Below are 19,818 nucleotides of genomic sequence, written 5' to 3' on the forward strand. Positions count from 1 at the left end.
TGGGCGCCATGCATCTCCCAAGGTAAGTTTTTTTTTCTCTGTGCCAGAAATCGGCATGGAGCTGATTATCATATGGAAATGTCATGGAAATTAACAATCCCCCCCCCCCCCCCCCCCCCGCAACAACCCCATCCAGCAACGGGAATGGGGGGTCTGCAAGGATAGCAATGGGGGGTTGCGGGGAAGGCCAGCCATTGAGTGGGCGGCCACTGATCATGCGCCGATCTCCGCACTGACAGATCAGCGCATGCGCAGTGGCCCGCTCACCACTATGCTGCCAGTCTCTCATGTGCGAATAGGCCTTGCTCACCACTTTCCAGGTGAATCCTGCTGAGGCATTCTGCAGCTCAGTGTGGGAGATTCACTCTGGTAAATGCATTTTAAAAAAACAGCCGGAATTACTCCCATTTTCCCACACGTTGGGAACTTAGAATCTTTTTGGGAGAATCCCCGCCATCGTGTTTCAGGAGTAGGCTGAGTATATTCCCAAAAGGGATAAAAGGTAGAGGAAACAAGACTCGTGCTTCTTAGATGATGAGGGAAATAAAAAATATGGTGTGAAATTCAAATGACCTGCGTGTCAAGTTGCTCAAAGAAGTAGGAAAGGTGATAGCAAAAGGGCTTGCGCTAAACTTCCAACTTTCACTAGTTACGGTGGAAGTGCCAGAGAATTGAAGTAGTAAATGTTGTTTCAGATTCAATCCCTGCAGTTTTGAAGAGGCCATTCAGTTCTTTGAGTCTGCACCAAATCTCTGATCCAGTGTCTTATCCAGTCCCTCTTCCCCACCCTATCCTGTAACACTACACGTTTATCACAGCTAATCTAACTAATCTACACATTTTGGACCACTGAGAGGCAATTTAATGCAGCCAATCTACCTAATTTGCACATTTTGGACTGTGGGAGGAAACTGGAGTATGCAGAGGAAACATACCGGGAGAATGCGCAAACTCCACACAGTCATCCACGACCAGAATTGAACCTGGGTCCCTGGAGCTGTGAGGCAGCAGTGCTAACCAATGTGCCACAGTACAAGAAGATTCCTAGAATCCACTTTTAACATTGGCAGTCGGTATGATTTCAGATACAAATATCAGGGCTAAGGGAGAATGGAAGAGGAAAAAGTCTAAAAATTCAACAAACATTTTTAACAATTCACTTCATAAAAACATTGATGAAATTCAAAACAACAATGTATGAAAATAACTGAGGAAGATCTGATAAAATGGGATGGATGGAAGCATAGGGAACCTGGGAATCAATTTTGAAATAAAACAGGTTTGACTTTGGAACACAGTAAAGTCCCTGCATAGCAAGCATTTGAAAAGAGTTCAGTGAAGGTTTGATTTAAAAATCACTCAGGCATGGAGTGGTTGCATGTGCTGCAATGGATGCTTCAACAAATCAATTGCATATTGTTCCATCTTTCATTGTAACTTTTTTCTGATCACTGTGGTCAGCAAAACCCAAGAACAGGAAATGGATGGCGTGCCATACGCAAGCAGATTAGTGTAAGATAATCTTGTTGCTGTTCGTGCCCTGATTAGCAGAGGTCGCAGTCTGCTTTAATGGTTCAATCTCATATCACGCATGACAACACCTATTAAATAGAAACACGTTGCTTGATCATGACATAATGTCTTTGTTCAAAATCCTTTTACATTCAGTCCCACATATGGCTGAGCTGTTGCCTCTTACTATACCAACAAGCAGTATTTAAATGAAGATGCAGCTCTACAGCCTTTTGTATATATTGATCCAACTGTCAATCATGCAACTTTGAGCTTCTGGAAAAAGCCTGAAGCTACAATGAAAGATCAGAACTGAGAACATTTCTAACAGATGTGAAAACTGTGCTGAAGCAGATAGGAAAAAGTGAGATAAAAACAATTGGAAGTGTTGTTTGGAAATAACAGCCAGACTAAAGATTTCTTTCTTGACGCTCAAGATTCCACTCTGATGCAAATGACAGATAAATCTGAAAATGCAACTACATTCTTTACATTTAGTGTTAATGCAAAGTCCAAAATGCTACAAAACAACACTAAACACAGTTCAAATCAGATGTTAAGCTCCAGGCTGACTTAGAATTGAAGCTGAGTGAGGCTGGTTGCTCTACTTTGCTGTCTGACCAATCCCAACTCTAGATTGAGGCTACATTTACGTTAATTGTGGTATTGATCCAAACCAAATTGCTTCACAACAATCCAATGGTGATGTGAATCAGAGAGGAATCAATAAATTCCTCTATGATTCTTTCTAACAAATTGTTGGATCAACCCAAAGGTTGTAGAGCTTCAACTTAATTTAAGTACTGCTGATTTACATAGTTAGGCAACAAGGCAGCTGAACATAAGACTGAATTTTAAATGACTTTGGTAAGATTACCTCTTGTAACAGTAAATAAAGCTGAAGAATGATTCCACAATGTTTAAGTAAAACACAACTGAGATCCAATAAATATTTAAATATTAGTTAAATAATTTACCATTCGAGTTGCATAATAATCAAAATGTGGAGTAAATTCGGCAGAACACATTAAATTATACACAGTGACTGTGATTTTGATATGCTCAAAAGATCAAAAGCAAATTACTGTGGATGCTGGAATCTGAAACCAAAAGAGAAAATGCTGGAAAATCTCAGAAGCTCTGGCAGCATCTGTAAGGAGAGAAAAGAGCTGACTTTTCGAGTCCAGATGACCCTTTGTCAAAGCTAAAAGGCAGAGAAAGTGGGAGATATTTATACTGTTGGGTGAGGGAATGAAAGATGGGTCATAGCCATAAAAACAAGAGGAAAGTCTGCTAATTTTGCTAATGTGCCTGCTTCCACCACCTTTTTTGGCAGCGCGTTCCAGCCACCCACCACTCTCTGTGTGAAAAACTTCCCCCGCACATCTCCCTTAAACTTTCCCCCTCTCACCTTGTGTGCTTTGTAATTGACACTTCCACCCTTGGAAAAATCCTCTGACTTTCCACACTGTCTATGCCTCTCATAATTTGTAGATCTCTATGAGGTCTCCCCTCAACCTCCGTCTTACCAGTGAAAACAATTCTAGTTTTGTCAACCTCTCCTCATAGCCACCATCCACCAGACCAGGCAACATCCTGGTGAACCTTCTTTGCACTCTTTCCAAAGCTTCCACGTCCTTCTGGTAGTGTGCTGACCAGAACTTATGCAATAATCTAAATGCAGCCCAACCAATTTTTATATCACTTCAACATGATTTGCCAACTCTTATATTCAATGCTCTGGTCAATGAAGGCAAGCATGCCATATGGCACCTTAATCACCTTGGCCACCTGTGTTATCGAGGTTGTCTTCAATCACCTATGAAGCTCTATGAGATACAGTTTAGCGTGACCACTGACATGGATAACCAATATAAAAACAAAACACTGCAGCTGAAATAAAAACAGAGGGCTAAGGAAAAGAGGAGGAAGGCAGTGCTAATCGGACAGGCATGTTTGCGGAGGCAGGCGGGAGTCTCGGATGGTGGTCTGCCTCCCTGGGGCCGGGATCCAGGATGGCGCTGGTCGACTCCCAGAAATCCTGAGGGGGGAGGGAGAGGAGCCAGAGGTAGCGGTACATATTGGTACCGCTGATGTGGGAAGGAAGTGGGAAGGGGTCATGAAGAGAGAGTATAGGGAATTAGGGAGAAAGCTGAGAAGGAGGAAAGCAAAGGTAGTAATCTCAGGATTGCTGCCTGTGCCACGGGAGGGTGAGGGCAGGAATGGAGTGAGGTGAAGGATGAATGTGTGGCTGAGGGACTGGTGCAAGGGGCAGGGATTCAGGTTTCTGGACCATTGGGACCTCTTCAGGGGCAGATGTGACCTGTACACAAAAAACGGGTTGCACTTGAATCCCAGGGGGACCAATATCCTGGCGGGAAGGTTGGCTAAGGCAACGAGGGAGAGTTTAAACTAGATAGGTTGGGGGGAGGGGATCGAGACGAGGTGACTGGGAGCGAGGAAGTTAGCTCGGAAACAGAGAAGGGTTATAGACGGTGCAAGAGGGAGGATGGATGGGGAATAGAGAAGGGGAGAGCTCAGACCAAAGGATTGAGATGTGTTTACTTTAATGCCAGGAGTATAGTGAATAAAGGGGATGAGCTCAGAGCGTGGATCGATGCCTGGAAGTGTGATGTGGTGGCCATTACGGAGACTTGGATGTCTCAGGGACAGGACTGGATACTCCAGGTGCCGGGATTCAGATGTTTCAGGAAGGACAGGGAGGGAGGCAAGAGAGGGGGTGGAGTGGCACTGCTGATCAGGGATAGTGTCACAGCTGTAGAGAAGGTGTATGCTGTGGAGGGATTGTCTACAGAGTCTCTGTGAGTGGAAGTTCAGAGTGGGAAGGGGTCGATCACTTTGCTGGGAGTTTTCTATAGGCCACCCAATCGTCACAGGGAGGTGGAGGAGCAGATAGGGAAACAGATCCTGGAGAGATGCAGTAATAGCAGAGTTGTTGTGATGGGAGACTTTAATTTCCTAAACATAGATTGGAATATCCCTAGAGTAAGGGGATTGGATGGGGAGGAGTTCGTTAGGTGTGTTCAGGAGGGTTTCCTGACACAGCATGTGGACAAGCCTACAAGAGGAGAGGCTGTACTTGATCTGATACTGACCAATGAACCTGGACAGGTGTCAGATCTCTCAGTGGGAGAGCATCTTGGGGATAGCGATTATAACTCTATCTCCTTTATGCTTGTATTGGAAAAAGAGAGGATCAGGCAAGCTAGGAAAACGTTTATATGGAGTAAGGGGAAATATGAAGACATAAGGCAGCAAATTAGAGGAGTAAATTGGAAGGAAGCATTCTCGGGGAAATGTACTGAAGAGAGGTGGCAGTTTTTCAAGCAATGTCTGTCTAGGGTTCTACAGGACAACGTTCCGAGCAGACAGGGAGGAGTTGGTCGGTTAAAGGAACCGTGGTGCACGAAAGCTGTGCGGGACCTAGTCGAGTAGAAAAGGAAAGCGTACAAAAGGTTCAGAGAGCTTGGCGAAGATAGGGATCTAGATGACTATACGGCTTGTAGGCAGGGACTAAAGAAGGAAATTAGGAGAGCCAGAAGGGGTCACGAGAAGGTCTTGGCAGGTAGGATTAAGGAAAACCCTAAGGCGTTCTATAAATATGTGAAGAGTAAAAGGATGAGACGTGAAGGAATAGGGCTTATAAAAGGTGAAGGCGGGAAAATCTGTACGGAACCAGTAGAAATGGCAGAGGTGCTTAATGAGTATTTCGCCTCGGTTTTCACAGAGGAGAAGGACCTGGGTGGATGTACTGCGGGCTTGCGGTGGACTGAAAAGATTGAGTATGTGGAATTTAACAAAGAGGTTGTGCTGGAATCTTTGAATGGCATCAAGATAGATAAGTCGCCGGGTCCGGATGGGATGTACCCCAGGTTACTGTGCGAGGCGAGGGAAGAGATTGCAGAGCCTCTGGTGATGATCTTTGCGTCGTCGATGGAGACGGGAGAGGTGCCGGAGGATTGCGGATGTGGTTCCTATTTTCAAGAAGGAGAATAGGGATAGCCCAGGAAATTACCGACCGGTGAGTCTAACCTCAGTGGTTGGTAAGCTGATGGAGAAGATCCTGAGGGACAAGATTTATGAGCATTTAGAGAGGTTTAGTGTGCTCAAGAATACTCAGCATGGCTTTGTCAAAGGCAGATCGTGCCTTACGAGCCTGGTGGAGTTCTTCAAAAATGTGACTAAACACATTGACGAAGGAAAGCGGTAGATGTGGTTTATAGGGATTTTAGCAAGGCGTTCGATAAGGTCCCCCATGCAAGGCTTCTAGAAAAAGTGAGAGGGCATGGGATCCAAGGAGCTGCTGCCCTGTGGATCCAGAACTCGCTTGCCCAAAGGAAGTCATGATGTGGAGATGCCGTTGTCTGCTTTCTTGCATGTTTGTAGAAACTTGATGTCTGTGTCGATATGCGCGATCTTCTTGGAGATCCTCTCCACTTGGAGGCGGCTCTACTTGGAGTCTCCATCTGACGAAGGAGCAGCGCTCCGAAAGCTAATGGTATTTGCTACCAAATAAACCTGTTGGACTTTAACCTGGTGTTGTTAAAACTCTTACTGTGTTGCCCAAAGGAGGCAGAGAGTGGGTATCGATGGGTCTTTTTCTAAATGGAGGTTGGTCACCAGTGGTGTGCCCCAGGGATCTGTTCTGGGACCCTTGCTGTATGTCATTTTCATAAATGACCTGGATGAGGAAGTGGAGGGATGGGTTGGTAGGTTTGCCGACGACACGAAGGTTGGTGGGGTTGTGGATAGTCTGGAGGGATGTCAGAAGTTACAGAGGGACATAGATAGGATGCAAGACTGGGCAGAGAAGTGGCAGATGGACTTCAACCCAGATAAATGCGTAGTGGTCCATTTTGGCAGGTCAAATGGGATGAAGGAGTACAGTATAAAGGGAAAGACTCTTAGTACTGTAGAAGATCAGAAGGACCTTGGGGTCCGGGTCCATAGGACTCTAAAATTGGCCCCACAGGTGGAGGAGGTGGTTAAGAAGGCGTATGATGTGCTGGCCTTTATCAATCGAGGGATTGAGTTGAAGGGTCTGGGGATAATGATGCAGCTATATAAGACCCTCGTCAGACCCCACTTGGAGTACTGTGCTCAGTTCTGGTCGCCTCATTACAGGAAGAATGTGGAAAAGATTGAAAGGGTGCAGAGGAGATTTACAAGGATGTTGCCTGGATTGAGTGGCATGCCTTATGAGGATAGGCTGAGGGAGCTTGGTCTTTTCTCCTTGGAGTGACGTAGGATGAGAGGAGACCTAATAGAGGTATATAAGATGTTGAGAGGCATAGATCAGGTGGACTCTCAGAGGCTTTTTCCCAGGGTGGAAATGGCTGCTACGAGAGGACACAGGTTTAAGGTGCTGGGGGGTAGGTACAGGGGAGATGTTAGGGGGAAGATTTTCACACAGAGGGTGGTGGGCGAGTGGAATCGGCTGCCGTCAGTGGTGGTGGAGGCAAACTCAATAGGGTCTTTTAAGAGACTCCTGGATGAGTACATGGGACTTAATAGGATGGAGGGTTATAGGTAGGTCTTGAAGGTAGGGATATGTTCGGCACAACTTGTGGGGCCGAAGGGCCTGTTTTGTGCTGTAGTTTTTATATGTTTCTATGTTTCTAAAATGCTGGAATTACTCAGTGGGTCAAACAGCATCTGTGGAGAGAGAAATGAGAAAAGGAAAAGGATGTGGGGAAGGAAAGAACTAAAGGGAAAGTCTGAGATACAGTGGAAGGCAAAAGAGACCAAAGCATGAAGCAAGGTGAAAAAGTAAGGATAAGTAAAGGAATAAAATTCATTGGTTTCTTTTGTATCTTCAGACATCCTAATGCACCTAACAACCAATGCAACATTTCTGAACTTTTGATATACAGGCAAATATGGCAACAAATTTACATTAAGTAAGCTCCTACAACTAACAAATAAATAATTAATAAATTGGAATAACTTTCAGTACATAGTCTAAATCAGCAAACTTAACTTCTGTCATGCCTCAAAAGTTTCAAATTTTAATGCTCTCTGCTGATATCGAACTTCAAAGTTAACCCACTATGATTGTACTGTTTTGTACTCTGATGATCCCTTGATTGATGCCGTTGGGAGATTCTTGATATTGGTAGGCCCACCCATGGTGACAAAGTCAGGAGAATGTGTGACAGACAGAGCACGGTCCACAAAGTCTTCAACAGCACATGAAGGAAGATTGTACGTCTGATAGACTGTGAAAGCAGAAGAAGGTTGCAGCAGCAAGGTGGTCCCAATCATCATGATTCACTATATTACCAAAATCCGACCACCAACCCATCAAGTTCACGTGAACAATGTTGATGTCCCGAGGTCCCAACATTCAACAAAGTCACATGCAAGCTTCTATTAGGGCCCATTTGCCAAGTTCTGTGGCAGTGGAAAATTGGTAGTGAAGACAGAGCTGTGAAGCTGGGAGTCCCTAGTCAGGAATCTGCACATGTACATAAAGTCCATCATTTCAATTTTGCTGTGCCAGCAGTGTCTGTAACTGCTGTCTGTAGCAGTCCTCTTCTGGATCCCTCTGCTCATATCAACCAGGAGAGGGGTAGAAAAGATACCCTCAAATTGACTGTCCTGCTTTTTTCTGGTTGGGGAACGCACTCTGTGGATCACCTTTTTGGTCAAAGAAAGAAAACTTTAAATTCTGCAAAAAAAAGCGAAATACTGTAGATGCTGGAAATCTGAAATAAAAACAGAAAATGCTGGATAAACTCAACAGATCTCGCAGCATCTGTAGACATAAACAGAGTTAGTGCGCAGAATTTTACGAGATTTCTTCTAAGTGACCAGCTAGCATGAAAATAGGGAAGTTGCTGATCCATTTTTTGGGTGGTTTTCAGGCCCAATTTTACGCACTCTGTCTCTGAAATTTTGGGCTGGTCTGTTTTTGCCATGAGAGGTTGTGCGCAGGACCTAATTCACCAGACAGCCACAATCTGCACATGCGCTGTGGTGAACCATAGTTGGTTACCACTATGAGTGCTGAGCCATGGATGGTCAGCACTATGGGGTTTGTAGATATGTTACTGTAATTACTGTTGGTGTTAGGGTTGGGCTGTTCTACCTGTTGATATTGTTCTGTGGTACACTCCAGTTGACTCCGCCTACCGGGGAAGTATAAAGGTCACTGTACTGCCTGGTGACCCTTTAGTCTGGGATTGTATTGTATATAGTGTGCTCCATTCTTGTCAGTAATAAAAGCCTTTATTTCCCGGGTACAATCTAGCCTCCCGAGTGATTTAATCGCGCATCAATTTTATTACTGACAAAATTTTGAAAACCATGGAGCAAATGTTGAAACCCGATCGGCTTACACTAGATCCACGTGCGGCAGGAGCGTCGAACACTTTTGACCATTGGTTAAAGTGTTTTCAAGACTACATCGATGCCTCAACAGCCATTCAAAACGACGACGATAGACTGCGGGTCCTCCACGTGAGGGTAAGCAACACCGTATACTTAGCAATCCGCGATGCCCAAGACTACAAAGGGGCCATCGAACTACTTAAGAAGCGGTACAACAAACCGCCAAACGAGATCCATGCTCGACACCTTCCAGCCACTCGACGGCGGCAGCCCGGCGAAACGACAGAACAGTACCCGGGTGAACTCCAGCAGCTAGCCAGAGCCTGCAACTGCAAGTCAGTGTCGGCGGCCCAGTATACAAAGACAAAGACAAAGACAAAGAACAATACAGCACAGGAACAGGCCCTTCGGCCCTCCAAGCCCGCGCCGCTCCCCGGTCCAGGATTGAATCCTGAATCCAGGATCCCCGCCCAATTTCCCAGCCTATCTACATACCAATATCCTATCCACCGAGCTGTCCCTCACAGCTACGATGCTTTGTTCATTACAACCTATTAACTCACCCCCACCTCCCCATTCCAGACCATGTGATCTCCAGGGAGAGGCGAAAACCCATAGTGAAAAACCCCAGGGCCAATATGGGGAAAAAAAAATCTGGGAAATTCCTCTCCGACCCCCTGAGGCGATCGAAACGAGTCCAGGAGATCACAATGGCCCTGATCGGAAAATGCTTCCCAACCCTAGTCATTTCCACTTCCACGAACACCATATGAATTCCCTGCCCCCGAGACAGGTTCCCAACTATCCGCAGTCTCGCTCTGTACTGGCACCAGCAAGATGATCATAGAATGAAGCCTTGAAACGAGAAACAAGGAACAATTAGCCCGCGCCGCTCCCTGGTCCAAACTAGACCACTCTTTTGTATCCCTCCATTCCCACTCCGTTCATATAGCTGTCTAGATAAGTCTTAAACGTTCCCAGTGTGTCCGCCTCCACCACCTTGCCCGGCAACACATTCCAGGCCCCCACGACCCTCTGTGTGAAATATGTCCTTCTGATATCTGTGTTAAACCTCCCCCCCTTCACCTTGAACCTATGACCCCTCGTGAACGTCACCACCGACCCGGGGAAAAGCTTCCCACCGTTCACCCTATCTACGAGCCTTTCATAATTTTATACGAGCGACTTGATCCGCGATGCGTTTGTGGCAGGAATCGGCTCGTCCTACATTCGCCTCCGGCTGCTAGAGCAAGGTAATCTAGACCTCGCTAAGACAGTAGAATTGGCTGACGCTATGGAGACGGCCTCCAGAAGCCTAGAAACGTACCCCACCGACCATGTGGGAACATCGTGGCAAGTACAGCCACCGACTCTGCTTTATTCAGCGGCTCCGAAAAACTGCGCGATTGTGTTCCCAACCTCGGACCTGACGACGGCGGCAGCTCCAGGAGGCCCGCGGTGTTACTTCTGTGGATTGGCGAAACACCCTTGGCAACGATGTCCAGCCAGAACGGTATTGTGCTCCGCGTGCGGAAAGAAAGGGCATTATGCCAAAGTCTGCAGGACCAAACCACCCTCCAAACATAGCAGTGCGGCGTGTGATTCTCCTGAGCCTGTCTCCTTGTCTCCAGCGTCTTCGAGGTCTTCCACCACGTGCGATTCCAGAGCGCCGCCATTCCTGATGACAGAGACGCAAGACATGTGCGACCTGCAGGGGCTGCCACTTTTAGCGCCACCGACCACGTGCGATCCATGGGCGCAGCCATTTTGGTCGGCACCGACCGTGGATGACCAGCAGGGGTCATCATCATCAACCATCTCAGCTGCCTGCAGCGGCACCCACGACCCAACGGTGGCGTCAATCATCCTGGACCAGGCCAAGCCTCACAGACACGACAAGTCCATGATGGACATAGAGGTAAACGGACGCCAAATTCATTGTTTGTTTGACAGCGGGGGCACGGAGAGCTTCATTCACCCTGACACCGTGAAACGGTGCGGTCTCCGAGTACGGACTGTCAGACAGACAATTTCGATGGCGTCGAGGTCCCGGTCTGTTACCGTGCTAGGGAGCTGCGTGGTCAACCTGATGGTGCGGGGCACAGTTTACGAGAACTTCAGGCTCCTTGTGTTACCGCACCTTTGTGCTCTGATGCTCCTGGGACTAGACTTTATGGTCCACCTGAGGAGTGTAACCCTGCAGTACGATGGGCCACTCCCTCCACTTTCAGTGGGAGCACAGCAGCCTCCAAATTGCCCAGCGCGCTCCACGTGTAGCCTCTCGACACTCAGAATCACCCCACCATCCTTATTCGAGAATCTAGTGCCAGGCTGCAAGCCCATCGCAACCAAGAGCAGGCGTTACAGCGCTGAGGATCGGATCTTTATTCGATCTGAAGTTCAGCGGCTCCTCAGGGAAGGGATCATCCAACCTAGCTCTAGTCTATGGAGAGTGCAAGTAGTGGTGGTTAAAACTGGACACAAACCCCGGATGGTCATAGACTATAGTCAGACCATTAATAGATACACGCAGCTGGATGCGTATCCTCTCCTGCGCATATCTGACATGGTCAACCAGATTGCGCAGTACCGGGTGTTCTCCACCATTGACTTGAAGTCAGCTTACCACCAGCTCCCCATTCGCCCAGAGGACCGAAAATACACGACCTTTGAGGCGGATGGTCGTCTTTATCACTTTTTAAGGGTTCCCTTTGGCGTCACGAATGGGGTCTCGGTCTTCCAGCGTGCAATGGACCGAATGATGGACCAAAACGGGCTGCGGGCTACCTTCCCGTACCTGGATAATGTCACTATCTGCGGCCATGACCAGCAGGACCACGATGCCAACCTCCTTAGATTTTTACGCACTGCGTCTCGCCTGAATCTGACCTACAACAGGGAGAAGTGCGTATTTCGCAAGCGCTGTTTAGCAATTCTCGGATACGTGGTGGAAAACGGGGTCCTTGGCCCTGATCCAGACCGTATGCGTCCCCTCCTGGAACTTCCCCTGCCCACTAGCATCAAAGCACTGAGAAGATGCTTAGGCTTCTTCTCATACTATGCACAGTGGGTTCCCAATTATGCGGACAAAGCCCGTCCGCTCATCAAGTCTACCTCCTTTCCCCTAGCAACAGAGGCTCGCTTAGCCTTTGAAGGGATAAAAGCCGACATCGCGAAAGCCACGATGCACGCTGTTGATGAGTCCATCCCCTTTCAGGTGGATAGTGATGCATCTGATTTCGCCCTGGCCGCCACACTTAACCAGGCGGGCAGGCCTGTCGCCTTTTTCTCTTGCACCCTCCAAGGCCCCCAAATTCGACACTCTGCGGTGGAAAAGGAGGCCCAGGCCATTGTGGAGGCCGTTCGGCATTGGCGCCATTACTTGGCGGGAAAACGATTCACCCTGCTCACGGACCAGCGGTCCGTGGCGTTCATGTTCAACAACACGTTACGGGGTAAGATCAAAAATGATAAAATCTTGAGGTGGAGAATCGAACTCTCCACCTACAATTATGATATCATGTACCGTCCGGGGAAGCTCAACGAGCCCTCGGACGCCCTGTCGCGTGGAACGTGCGCTAGTGTGCAGGAGAATCGATTACAGGCCCTCCACAATGACCTCTACCATCCGGGGGTCACTTGGCTCTTCCATTTCGTAAAGGCCCGGAATCTACCCTACTCAGTGGAGGATGTCAGGTCCATAACCCGAAGCTGCCAGGTATGTGCTGAATGCAAACCGCACTTCTACCGACCTGACAGGGCACACCTCATTAAAGCCACTCGCCCTTTTGAAAGACTGAGTGTGGACTTTAAGGGCCCCCTTCCTTCGACAGATCGGAACGTATACTTCCTCAATGTGATTGACGAGTACTCACGATTCCCTTTTGTCATTCCCTGTTCTGATACGACCACTGCCACGGTCATTAAAGCATTACGGGATCTTTTCACCCTGTTCGGTTACCCCAGCTATATTGACAGTGATAGGGGCTCGTCATTCATGAGTGACGACTTGAGGCAATACCTGCTCTCAAAAGGGATTGCCTCAAGTAGAACTACGAGTTACAACCCTCGGGGTAACGGACAGGTTGAACGAGAAAATGCTACAGTCTGGAAGGTTGTCTTACTGGCGTTGAGGTCTAAAAGTCTTCCAGTCTCCCGTTGGCAAGAGGTACTCTCTGATGCGCTCCATTCTATCCGCTCACTCCTGTGTACGGCAACCAACGCTACTCCACATGAGAGGATGTTTTCCTTCCCTAGGAAGTCTTCCTCTGGGACCTCATTACCGTCTTGGTTGACGCACTCAGGACCTGTCCTCCTGCGGCGGCATGTTAGGACCCGCAAGTCCGACCCTTTGGTTGAACAGGTCCATCTCCTCCACGCCAACCCTCAATATGCCTATGTGGCATATCCTGATGGGCGAGAGGACACGGTCTCTATTAGAGATCTGGCGCCAGCAGGGGACTTGGACACCCCAGTCACTCCCACACCCCTAGTTAGGGACCCCCCGACCCTTATCTCCCCTCCTGACATGGCGCGGGCAGTATCGGGACCACCACTTAATCCTCTTACTCCCGTGTACAGCTTGCCTGAGTCCAGGAGATTGTCACCACCTCGAGGCGTGCTCGAGTCCAGCAGATTGTCGCCACCTCGTGGTCCACCTGTCCGTGAGGAACTGGAGGAGTCACTGGACACCGCCTTGGAGAGAAGGTCACCACGGTCACCAGAACCGGCGTTACCGCCAGTGTTGAGGAGGTCGCAGAGACAGTGCGGTCCTCCAATACGACTGAACTTGTGATTATATGAACAGTGGTTCTGTTTTTTTTTCCCCCACCGGCCTTTGTTTTTAAAGGAGGGGTGAATGTGGTGAACCATAGTTGGTTACCACTATGAGTGCTGAGCCATGGATGGTCAGCACTATGGGTGTTTGTAGATATGTTACTGTAATTACTGTTGGTGTTAGGGTTGGGCTGTTCTACCTGTTGATATTGTTCTGTGGTACACTCCAGTTGGCTCCGCCAACCAGGGGAAGTATAAAGGTCACTGCACTGCCTGGAGACCCTTTAGTCTGGGATTGTATTGTATATAGTGTGCTCCATTCTTGTCAGTAATAAAAGCCTTTATTTCCCGGGTACAATCTAGTGATTTAATCGCGCATCATGCGCATAAAAAGCTCAAAAAAAGCAGCTCTGCTGACAGAACACTGCCCGATTAGATACAGCCTCCCCCTCCTCCCATGGACATTGGAGACATCCTTAACATTACTGACCCTCTTACCCCCCGACCAGACCCACTTGCAAATGGTCCCCTCATCACCCCCTGGCCGCAATGGCTGCCTGACATGACTTTCTCTCTCCCCTGCCCACGATCATCACAGAGGCACAAATTCCCCCTCCGCCCCATCAGCACACCTGCAAATGCTGACTTGGCTTCCCCTCCATGGTAGCAAGGCAAACTGCTTTAAACTCACTGGAATGTTCTAACGGATGCCTGACTCACCCAAACTGCCTGCAGCTGATCTGTCCTAACAAAGGGCAGCTCCATAAAACCCCCAAGGATGGACAGACAGACAGGCAGTGCAGGAAGAAATGACCTCCAGGAAGACAATACCTAGAATTTTGGAATCTGACCTGATCAGGTTGCTGGAGGCAGTGGAGGCAAAGCGGGACAACCTCTTCACCCCAGTAGGATGTGTCCCAGGGGAAGCAATGGAATAGTAGCCTGGGAGGCTATGGCCGCGTGTGTTAGTGCCAGGGCACTGACCAGGAGAGCTGGGAAACAGTGCCGGAAAAATTGAATGACCTAATCTGGGCAGCAAGGATGTGTGTTTAACCTCATCTAGCACCTTTCCTCTAAATGATGCCCAGATTCTCCCCACCCAGCAACCCATATGCTTTCAGCCCCTGACCCCCAAGGACCACCTTCCTTCCCCCCAAGAGTATCACAGCACTTGCCTTCTGAGGGTTACACCCTGATACCCTGCAAGACTTACGCCATCAGATTTTCATGGCTTTTTCTGTCCCCACAGGAGAAGAATTCCCGTAATCGCCGGAGAGGGCGAAGACAGTGGGTGATGAGCCTAACATCCGATTTCTCACTCTCTTTGAGGAGCGGGGGTGGAGCTTGCAGGAGAGGAGGGGACCCGGACAATAAATGACAGCACGATCAGGCTGGAGCACAGTTGCATGTAGCCCAGATTCCCCTCCCTCCCTTGCACTTGACCTTGCACTCTGTGTTGCAGAAAGGGACCCTATAACACACCCAGGCCATCTGGCATTGCAGCCCTCGCTGCTGCTGCCACCCATCCTGCCCCTGACAGCTCAGAAGACTCCTCAAAGGAAACCGATGAAGGACCCTCCGAGGCCATCACCAGTTTGGCATCAGCTTCCACCTCGCAACTCACTATCCCAGAGACTCTCACATCGGTGGGTCAAGTTAGTGGCGAGGCATCTGGATCACCCTCTGTGCACACAACAGGTGGAGGAGGGAACATCTGAGGCCTCTGGCATGCAGAGGCCTGCCGGAGGGACTGAGTTACAGAGAGAGATTTGACAGGCTAGGACTTTTTCCTTTGGAGAGGTGATCATATAGAGGTGTATAAGATCATGAGAGGCATGGATAAAATCAGAGAATCATAGAATCCTATAGTGCAGGAGGCGGCCATTCGGCCCATTGGGTCTGCACTGATCACAATCTCACCCAGGCATTTCCCCATAACTCCTTGCATTTACCCTAGCTAATCCCCCTGACACTCAGGGGCAATTTAGTATGGCCAATCCACCTAACCCGGATATCTTTGGACTGTGGGAGGAAACCGGAGCACCTGGAGGAACCCATGCAGACACGAGGGGAACATGCAAACTCCACACAGTGACCCAAGCCGGGAATCAAATCCGGGTCCCTGGCGTTGTGAGGCAGCAGTGCTAACTGCCACCGTGCTGCCCACTATGCCACTGTGCCTCTCACTGTGCCACCCACTGTGCCACCATGCCACCCACTGTGCCACAGTGCCATGGGTGAATGCACTCAGTCTTTTTCCCAGGGTTGCGGAATTGAGAACTAGAGGGCTTAGGTTTAAGTTCAGAGGGGAAAGAATTAATGGGAACCTGAGGAGCAACTTTTTTACACAGAGGTTGGTATGTATGTCGAATGAGCTGCCGAAGGAAGTGGTTGAGACAGGGACATTGACAACATTTAAAAGACATTTGGACAAATACATGGATAGGAGAGGTTGAGAGGGATATGGGCCAAATGTAGGCAAATGGGGTTAGCTTAGTTGCTCTTTTGGTCGGCATGGAGCAATTTGGGCCAAAGGACCTGTCTCCATGCCATACATTCTATGATTCTATGATTCATATCACATGGAAGACTTGTTCCTGTTATGTTTGAAGATGCTTGCAAATGCTTCAGTCCTGTCTTTTGTGCTGATGTTCTGCCCCCCACCCACCCCCAACATTTTAGATGGGGTCATTTGTAGTGCTCCTCTAGTTAGTTGCTTAGTTGCCCACAACCATTCTTGTCTGGATGTGGCAGGATTGCAGAATTTTGATCAGATTAATTGGTTATGGGATCTCTTCGCTTTGTCTATCACAATTTATGTTTCTGTTGCAGTTTCACCAGGATGAGACCTAATTTTTTAGATTGCTGGTGCTGTTCCTGGCATGCTCTCCTGCAATCCTGATTGAACCAATGTTGGTCACCTGGCTCTTTGGTAAGGGTAAAGTGAGGGGTATGTCAGGCCATGTAGTTACAATGTATGACTGAATACAACTGAGTCCAAAGATGTGCGGGTTAGGTTGATTGGCCAGGTTAAAAAATTGCCCCTTAGAGTCCTGGGATGTGTAGGTTAGAGGGATTAGCGGGTAAAATATGTGGGGGTAGGGCCTGGGTGGGATTGTGGTCGGTGCAGACTCGATGGGCCGAATGGCCTCCTTCTGCACTGTAGGGTTTCTATGATTTCTATGATAACTCTAATACTGCTGATGACCTGTAGTGCTTCATAGATGCCCAATATTGAGCTACTAGATCTGTTATGAGTCTATTCCATTTTGCAAGACAGTAGTACCATACAACTATACCACAGAGTGTGTCCTTGGCTTATCAATTCCAACAAAACGGATTCTGTCCTTGCCCCCTCATGGACATCCATTCTTTCATACAGCACAATGTCATCCCTCATCAGTATTCCATCCAACCCCCATTTTTCATAGAATCATAGAAACCCTACAGTGCAGAAGGAGGCCATTCGGCCCATCGAGTCTGCACCGACCACAATCCCATCCAGGCCCTACCCCCAGTGTTTAACAAGATATGCACTGGACTCCAACCCTTAGCCCTGACCAAAATCAAGTCTTGATTAGCTGTAAGTATTCGCATTCCAACCATTATTCTGTAAATTGAGTTTGTGTCTTTATATGCCCTGTTTGTGAACAGAATTCCCACTCGCCTGAAGAAGGGGCTTAAGGCTCCGAAAGCTTGTGTGGCTTTTGCTACCAAATAAACCTGTTGGACTTTAACCTGGTGTTGTTAAACTTCTTACTGAGTTTACCCCAGTCCAACGCCGGCATCTCCACATCATGTCTTCTTATCTTAAAGCCAGATGGCTCGGTGCACCTTTGTGGCAATTTCAAACAGACGATAAATCGTTACTCTCAGCTAGACAAATACCCAATTTCCAGGATTTAGGACCTGTACGCAGAGTTGGCAGGAGGACTCCTATTCACAAAACTGGACATGAGCCACGCATTCCTGCAACTACGGCTAGACGAGGATTCGCAAAGATTCACCACAATAAATATGCTGAAAGACCTCTTCCAGTATAAAAGATTGCCCTTTGGGCTTCATCAGCTTGTGCCATGTTCTAAAGGACAATGGAAAGCATCCTACAGGGGTTACCGAAGATTGGAAAACAGCAAATGTGATGCCACTGTTTAAAAAAGGAGGTAGACAAATAGGCCAGTTAGCTTAACTTCTGTAGTAGGGAAAATGCTTGAATCTATCATCAAGGAAGAAATAGCAAGACATCTGGATATAAATTGTCCCATTGGTAAGACACAGCATGGGTTCATGAAGGGAAGGTCATGTTTGACTAATTCGGTGGAATTCTTTGAGAACATTACATGTGCAGTGGAAAATGGGGAACCTGTGGATGTGGTGTATCTGGATTTCCAGAAGGCATTTGACAAGGTGCCGCACCAAAGACTGCTACATAAGATAAAGGTGCTCAGTGTTACGGGTAATGTATTAGCATGGATAGAGGATTGGTTAACTAACAGAAAGCAAAGAGTGGGGGTAAATGGGTGTTTTTCTGGTTGGTGATCAGTGACTAGTGGTGTGCCTCAGGGATCAGTGTTGGGACCGCAATTGTTTACGATTTTCATCGATGATTTGGAGTTGGGGGCTAAGTGTAGTGTGTCAAAATTCGCAGATGACACTGAGATGAGTGGCAAAGCAAAGTGTGCAGAGGACGCTGAAAGTCTGCAAAGGGATATAGATAGTCTAAGTGAGTGGGCAAGGGTCTGACAGATGGAGTACAATGTGGGTAAATGTGAGGTCATCCATTTTGGTAGGAATAACAGCAAAATGGACTATTAGTTAAATAGTAAAAAATTGCAGCATGCTGCTGTGCAGAGGGACCTGGGTGTCCTTGTGTAGGAATCTCAAGGAGTTGGTTTGCAGGTGCAGCGAATATAGCTGCGGTAAGGATTCATCAGGTATCTCTTTTAGGTACCAACCAAATAAACAAATTCAAATTAACTTAGGGACAAATTAAAAGGGGCAGCTCCCCAAAAGGAAGGGGGAACAGCCCGAACCAAAAACAAAGTTGAAAGGATACTTAAAACATCAAACCAAAAAGGTGATTATCAGGGTCGATAATACACCCCAGCCCCTGCGGTGCCCAGCGGTCACGGAAGGCATCAACTGTGCCCGTGGACACCGCATGCTTCCTCTCCAGGGACACCTGGCCGCGAATATAGCTGCGGTAAGGATTCATCAGGTAGTTCATACTCTTGCAAGCCAACCTCATTAGCCTGGCTGAAGTCATCACAATGTCCATGCTGCCCAGTTTTTACCATTAAGCTAATCCCAATTGCCTGTGTTTGGCCCATCTCGCTCTAAACCAATCTTACCCATGTAATCGTCTAAATGCTTTTTAAAAGACAAAATTGGACCCTACTACTACCCCCAGCAGCTTGTTCCAGACACTTACCACCCTCTGTATGGACCCTTTTTGTATCTCTCCCCTCTCACCTTAAACCTAAGCCCTCTAGTTTTAGACTCTCCTACCTTTGGGAAAAGATGTTGACTATCTACCTCATCTAACCCCCTCATTATTTTATAGACCTCTATAAGATCACCCCGAAGCCACCAACGCTCCAGGGAAAAAAGTTCCAGTCTGTCCAGCCTCTCCTTATAACTTAAACCATCAAGTAGCATCATAGTAAATCATTTCTGCACCCTTTGTAGTTTAATAATATCCTTTCTATAATAAGGTAACCAGAACAGTACACAGTATTCCAAGTGTGGCCTCATCAGTATCTTGTCCAGCTTCAACAAGATGTCCCAACTCCTGTATTCAATGTTCTGACCAATGAAACCAAGCATGCCAAATGCCTTCTTCACCACCCTATCCACTTGTGACTCCACTTTCAAGGAGCTATGAAAATGTACTCCTAGATCCCTTTTGTTCTATAACTCTCTCCAACACCCTATCGTTAACTGAGTAAGTCCTGTCCTGGTTTGATCTAACAGAATGCATCACCTCACATTTATCTAAATTAAACTCCATCTGCCATTCATCAGCCCACTGGCCCAATTAATCAAGATCCCGTTGCAATCATAGATAACCTTCTTCACTGTCCACTATGCCACCAATCTTGGTGTCATCTGCAAACTTACTAACCATGCCTCCTAAATTCCCATCCAAATCATTAATATAAATGACATATAACAGTG

The sequence above is a fragment of the Mustelus asterias genome, chromosome 10, assembly GCF_964213995.1.
Source record: "Mustelus asterias chromosome 10, sMusAst1.hap1.1, whole genome shotgun sequence".
In the NCBI taxonomy this organism is placed as follows: Eukaryota; Metazoa; Chordata; class Chondrichthyes; order Carcharhiniformes; family Triakidae; genus Mustelus; species Mustelus asterias.